Source organism: Scyliorhinus canicula, unplaced genomic scaffold, assembly GCF_902713615.1.
Source record: "Scyliorhinus canicula unplaced genomic scaffold, sScyCan1.1, whole genome shotgun sequence".
Classification (NCBI taxonomy): Eukaryota; Metazoa; Chordata; class Chondrichthyes; order Carcharhiniformes; family Scyliorhinidae; genus Scyliorhinus; species Scyliorhinus canicula.
The window spans coordinates 135015-142101 of NW_024056016.1; the positions used below are offsets into that span (position 1 = coordinate 135015).

General features: G+C 46.5%; 1 pseudogene; it reads right to left on the minus strand.

The window, feature by feature from the left end:
- Positions 1–2007, minus strand: part of LOC119961626 — a 61389-nt pseudogene extending 59382 nt beyond the window's left edge.
- Positions 2008–7087: the final 5080 nt, after the last annotated feature.

A 7087-nucleotide genomic window follows, 5' to 3' on the forward strand; every position in this document is an offset into this window, starting at 1 on the left:
CAGGTGCCATCTTTTCCACTCTTGCCTCTAAAGGGAATCCAAGATCAGGTCGTGTCTAGAGGATGGGTGGGGGAGGTAAGTGTCTCGGATATTTACAAGGAGCTCATGGGGGTGGAGAAGACATAGACCGAGGAGCTGAGGCATAAATGGGAGGAGGAGATGGGAGGGGAAATTGAGGAAGGCCTGTGGGTGTACACGCTGAGCAGGGTTAATGGGACTGCAACATGTGCCAGGCTTGGCCAGATTCAATTTAAGGTCGTCCACCGGGCCCCACATGACAGTGTCCCGGATGGGCAGATTCTTCGGCGTAGAGGACAGGTGTGTAAAGTGGCTGAGAGGACCGGCAGACCATGTCCACATGAAAATGAAAATCGCTTATTGTCACGAGTAGGCTTCAATGAAGTTACTGTGAAAAGCCCCTAGTCGCCACATTCCGGCACCTGTCCGGGGAGGCTGGTACGGCATGTTTTGGGCATGTCCAAAACTGAGGAGATACTGGCAGGGATCCGAGGACGTCATGTCCAGAGTATTTAACACGAGATTGGCAATGAGTCCAGAGGTGGCGATTTTTGGGGTTTCAGGGGCCCCGGAAGTCCAGGGGGAGAAAGAGGTCGACGTTTTGGCCTTTGCTTCCCTGGTAGCCCGGGGACGGATACTTCTAGCTTGGAGGGACTCAAAGCCTCCGAAGTCGGAAGGCTGGCTGTCAGATATGGCGAGTTTCCTTGGCTTAGAGAAAATCAAGTTTGCCTTGAGAGGGTCGTGGTTAGGGTTCGCCCGGAGGTGGCAACCATTTATTGACTTATTTGCGGATAATTGATCGTCAGCAGGGCGGGGCGGGGGGGGGGTTAGGGTAATGTGTATAGGGGGTCATTTAGGCAGATCTGGGTGGGGTGGACTACGGCAATTGCACTATGTACTTTGTTTACTGCACAGCCCTTTTTTTTCATGTTCTGTAATTCTACTGTTTAGAATGCTGGAAAATACCTCATTAAAATTGTTTGTTTAAAAAAAATGTTTCAACACACTGCGTATTTAACACAAATCTAATTTATTTGACTTTTAGCCAGAATATTAGTCCCTGTAAATGGGCTGGAGTTTGTTATCAGCAGAAAGAGACCCAAATGACCATGGTTCAGTCCTGAATGTGAGGAACAGCAAAACCCAATCATTATGGTTACTTGTGGCTTCGTTGGTGTCTCCGCAGGGAGGATGACTGAGTGAATCCCTTCCCACACTGGGAGCAGGCGAATGGCCTCTCTCCAGTGTGAACTCGCTGATGTACAGCGAGGTGAGACGAGTGTCTGAACCCAGTCCCGCAGTGAGAGCACCTAAACGGTTTCACGTCAGTGTGAATATGTTGATGGCTCATTAGATTCCCAGAACTTTTGTAGCACTTCCCGCAGTCTGGACATTGAAACGGTCTCTCGTCAGTGTGAACCCGCTGGTGTTTCAGCAGGTCAGATGACTTAGTAAATCCCTTCCACACTGGGAGCAGGTGAACGGTCTCTCCCCAGTGTGAACTCGCTGGTGTATGGACAGAGTAGATGACTGAGTGAATCCTTTCCCACACTTGGAGCAGGTGAATGGTCTCTCCCCAGTGTGAACTCGCTGGTGCTGCTGCAGAGCGGATGACTGTGTGAATCCCTTCCCACACTTGGTGCAGGCAAATGGCCTCTCCCCAGTGTGAATTCGCTGATGCACAGTGAGGTTAGATGATTTTCTGAACCCAGTCCCACAGTGAGAGCACCTGAACGGTCTCTCCTCAGTGTGAACACGTTGATGGTGCATCAGATTCCCAGAACTTTTATAGCACTTCCCGCAGTCTGGACATTGGAACGGTCTCTCATCAGTGTGAACCCACTTGTGTGTCTGTAGGTGGGATGACCGAGTGAAACCCTTCCCACACTTGGAGCAGGTGAATGGTCTCTCCCCAGTGTGACTGCGTTGATGAGTTGCCAGCTGGGATGAGGAAGTGAATCCTTTCCCATAGTCCACACATTTCCACGGTTTCTCCTCCGTGTGACTGCATTTGTGGCTTGTGAGGCCTGATGATCGAGTGAATCCTCGTCCACACACACACACGTGTACGGTTTCCCCGCACTGTGAACGATGCTTTTTCCTTCCATGTTTAAAGTACGATGATATTCAGGATATGATAAATTGAGGACTCTGTCAGATCCTGATGTGATGCTTGGTTTGAGTTTCCAGACTTTGAATCCTCCCTTTCGAACACCCTGTGAAACTGATTAAAAAGAAAAAATAGAGAGTGAGAGAGAACCCACAAAAACACAAAGGCAGGTTGTGAAATTGAGCTGAATGAATCTGGTCATTTGTGGGGTCGGCTCTCGGACAAAGTGACCAAGAAAACGGCTGGATTGTCACAAAAACCCAACTGGCCTCTTTGGGAGGAGAGAGAAAGAGGTGAAGAGGGATTTTGTATGTCTACAAGACATATTAAGAGAGGAGTTGGCAAAGCAAATTCGATCTGAGCTTCATTAAGTGTAATATCGATAGTGGAACTATGCACTTGGTGGCACGGTGGTTAGCACTGCTGCCTCACGGCGCCAGGGACTCGGGTTCAATTCCGGCCTTGGTGACTGTCTGTGTGGAGTTTGCACTTTCTCCCGTGTCTGCGTGGGTTTCCACCCGGTGCTCAGGTTTCCTCCAACAGTCCAAAGAAGGGCAGGTTAGGTGGATTGGCCTTGATAAATTGTCCCTTTGTGTCCAGGGATGTGCAGGTTAGGTGGGGCTATGGGGTTACAGGGACAGGGTAGGGGTGTGGGCCTGGGCAGGGATCCCTTTCAGAGAATCAGTGCAGACTTGATGGGCCGAATGGCCTCCTTCTGCACTATAGGAATTCTATGGTTCTAATTCTATTCTGTGAATCTTTATAAAGCTCGGGTGTAGAAGTCAACTATTTCCTAACACACCTAATAGGTAAAAGATAGCTATTTCGGATAAATATTAAGCCCCAGTTTTACCCATTGAGGAAATGAAGGATTTCAACACTCTCATAACCTCAGGTCATCTCAAAACATCCAGCTTACAAAACAGCATCCTTTTTACTGTCCTAATGGTTTTCCAGAGACCCAAAATTAATATCTTTACTGTCCTAATCATGTTCCGGAGTCACACAAATATTTTTTACTGTCCCAATGATTTTCTAGACACCCGGGTATGAATCTCACCAAAGCAAAAGGTAAAATTTGAATTCATTGAAAGTTTACTGATGACCATGAAGCTATTGCTGGTTGTTGTAAATATCCACCTGGTTCACTCCTGTCCTTCAGTGAAGGTATATCAATGATCTAGACGTTGGTGTACAGGGAACAATTTCAAAGTTTGCGGATGATACAAAACAAAAGTACTCAGTATCCTGGGATTTATTATTCTGCTGCACAGTGGTTAGCACCGCTGCCTCACAGCACCTGGGACCTGGGTTCAATACTAGCCTTGGGTGGCTGCCTGTGTGGAGTTTGCATGTTCTCCCGTGTCTGCATGAGTTTTCTCTGGGTGCTGCGGTTCCCAAAAATATCCATTGACCAGTCCTCTCTGTTTCCTATTACTCGGCCAATATTGTATCCATGTTGCTCCTGTTTCTTTTATTCCATGAGCTATAGCTTTGCTCACAAGTCTTTTGAAAGTCCATGTACACCACATCTGCAGCATTACCCCCCCTCAGGGGTTGGTTTAGCTCACCAGGCTAAATCGCTGGCTTTTAAAGCAGACCAAGCAGGCCAGCAGCACGGTTCGATTCCCATACCAGCCGCGCTGGAATGTGGCGACTAGGGGCTTTTCATAGTAACTTCATTGAAGCCTACTTGTGCCAATAAGCGATTTTCATTAACGCCTTTTGTTAGCTCCTCAAAAAACTCCAGCAAGTTAGTTAAACATTTTTAGAATGAACCTAAAGAAGGGTAAGCGCATGTTAGGGAGAAGGTTAATACTGTCAACATTCAGAACAACACAGACATTAAAGGAATAATTAATCTCAAAGACTATCTCTTGTAGTTTGTGTGACGGGGTTTGCTGACCCAAGTTTAAAGAACTTAAATGGTACCAGTTTTTTAACTTAAATAATTCTACTTAAATCTGGATTGACTGGGAGGATTTGGATCAGTGTGACAGTATTTCAGAACCAGTGTTCAGTCTACTCAGCAGCAGCAGGCTAAATCTCTCCTCAAAACCCACATTGAAATCTGCATGTTCTCCCCGTGTTTGCGTGGGTTTCCTCCGGGTGCTCCAGTTTCCTCCCACAAGTCCCGAAAGACGTGCTGCTCGGTGGATTGGACATTCTGGATTCTCCCTCAGAGTACCCGAACAGGCACCAGAATATGGCAACTAGGGCCTTTCACAGTAACTTAATTGCAGTGTTAATGTAAGCCTACTTGTGACAATAATAATAAAGATGATAAAAGTCCGCTCCCATTCCCTATACCAACGACCCTAACCTAAGCATGTTTTCTGAGCACTAAGGGGCAATTTAGTGTGGTTAATCCGGTCTTCGGCTGATCAGTTACCATACAAGCTGTGATGCAGTAAGATAGGTTGCTTTCTGTGGTGCATCTGTAATAATTTATAAGAGTCAATGTGGATGGGGTGGCACAATGGTTAACACTGCTGCCTCATGACGCTGAGTACCCAGGTTCGATCCCAGCCCTGGGTGTTTGCACATTCTCCCTGTGCCTGTGTGGGTTTCACCCCCACAACACAAAGATGTGCAGGGTAGGTGGATTGGCCACAGTAAATTGCCCCTTAATTGGAAAAAAAACAATTGGGTACTCTAAATTTTAAAAAAGGACTCAATGCGGACAAACCAAATGTACTTAGTTGCCTGTGGAATATATGAAGTACATCTAAAGTTCATCATTTCAGTATTTCACTGAGGACCAGAACCATGTAAGGATTTGACTGTCTGTATTATTGCAGCGCTGTAAATAAAATTAGTAAAAGACGATTTATTGTTGGCAGTTTGATTATCTAGTATCTGAAAGCCACAAGATTCAATATTTAGTCAACAAGGTGAATAAGGAAACATATCAGGGCCCAATACTCCAGCTAGATATTCACAAGAGAAAGGCTGTTATCAAACACCTCGAATGGACAGGACAGAGAAAGATCCCAACTGTAAGAAACTCTCAAATCATTTGTAAATATCTTTCAAATGCTGACAAGTTGCAGCTGTCAGTTTCCATCACATTGAAGTTAATGGAAGGTTAGAGAACGATTATTCTAGAACTAAAAAACACGAGTTAGATCACAGCTAGAGTACTGAGTACAGTTCTGGTCACCACATTACAGGAAGAATGTGATTGTACTGGAGAGAGTACGGAAGAGATTACCCTGGATGTTTCCAGGGTTGGGGAATTTTAACTGAGGAAAGATTGGATGGACTGGGATTGTTTTCTGTGGAACAGAGGAGGCTGAGTGGACATTTAATTGAGGTGTATAAAATCATGAGGGTCCCAGATATAGTGGATCAGAAGGCAGAAGGACCTATTTCATTAACAGACAGGTCAGTAACCGGGGGGTAGAGATTTAGTATCTATTGGAAGGATTAGAGGGGAATTGAAGATTTTCTTCACCCAGGAGTGAGGTGGGGGTCTGGAACTCTGAAAGGGAGGTAGAGACAGAAACCCTCATCACATTTAAAGACACCCTGATGTGGAGTTTCTGTGACTTGCAGGGCTACAGACCAAGAGGCAGAAAGTGGACTGGATAAACCATTTTCAGCTAACACAGACACAATGAGTTGAATGGCCTCCTCTGTGCTGTAAATTTCTAGGATTCTGTGATGACAAGTGATCCTCGAGTTTTTATCCACGACAGACCTCAGCCCAGTCAGTTCCGCCAAGTGTTGGTGTGATGGATCAAGTTAAGAGGTGTCAGGTACCAGGAGCAGTGATTAAAATGGAAATATCAGTAAATCCTGATATAGTTTATCTGTATGTGGTTCCATTTTAATAACTTCTCCTGAATGTGATCGTCACCCTGGTTTTCATTTGATTTGATTTATTTCTAATAATCTTTATTGTCACAAGTTGGCTTACATTAACACTGCAATGACGTTACTGTGAAAAGCCTCTAATCCGCCACATTCCGGGCCTGTTTGGGTACACCGAGGGAGAATTCAGAATGTCCTAATTACCTAATTGCACGTCTTTCGGGGTTGTGGAGGAAACCAGAGCACCCGGAGGAAACCCACGCAGCACAGGGAGAACGTGAAGACTCTGCAAAGACAGTGGCCCAAGTCAGGAATTGAACCTGGTGGTGTGAAGCAACAGTGCTCAGCACTGTGCTGCCCACACTGCTGGCCTTGCTTTGCATCATATAAAAATTGTCAATACATCTGGTTCAAAACAGAATTTCAGGTCTTAATGTCTTGTTTGATTTTACTTTGCTGTGTTTAAATCCTCCCCTTGTAACCTCCTGTAAAAGGAGTTTCCAGAATCTATTACTGTCAGCCCTGCTGAGTGGACAGGGATCACCGCGCATGCGCCCTGCTGCACCATATGAGGATGGTGGTGGTTAACTGGGGAAAGGCTTTGCAGGAAAACCTTCCCACTCGGTGCAAACTGGGGAGCAGTAATTTCTTGTTTTAGTTTTGAGGCCTCCACTGGGTGTTTGTGAAGCCTCCCCTCCCACCCACTGCCCCTAACGCTGCCTCCGCTTATCCGCCTCCTTCCCGCCTGAAGATGAGACAAACAAACGTCTGTCCCTGGACATGAGCCGCACTGCGCATGCTCCACATCACAATGCCCTGGGGAGTGATTGACGGCAGGTCCAGGCCAATAGGAAGAGGGGGCGTGACTTGAGGACCGAGCAGGAATGGCTGGTTCGCCAACCAATCAGAGTGAATGAGGGGCGGGGCTGATCGTGGACCTCCCTTATTGGCTGAGACTCTGCATCATTTTTTCTTCCTGTTGGCCACGTGAGGTGGGTTCCAGAATCTCATTTCCTGCGTGAGAGGTGTTGACCAATGGGAAGACTTGGAGGATCGGATGGACTCTGGTCCTCCAGCCAATCAGACTGTGGGCTTTGAGTGATTGAAGATTGAGCTTCACACAGACTAAAACTTCTTCCTGAG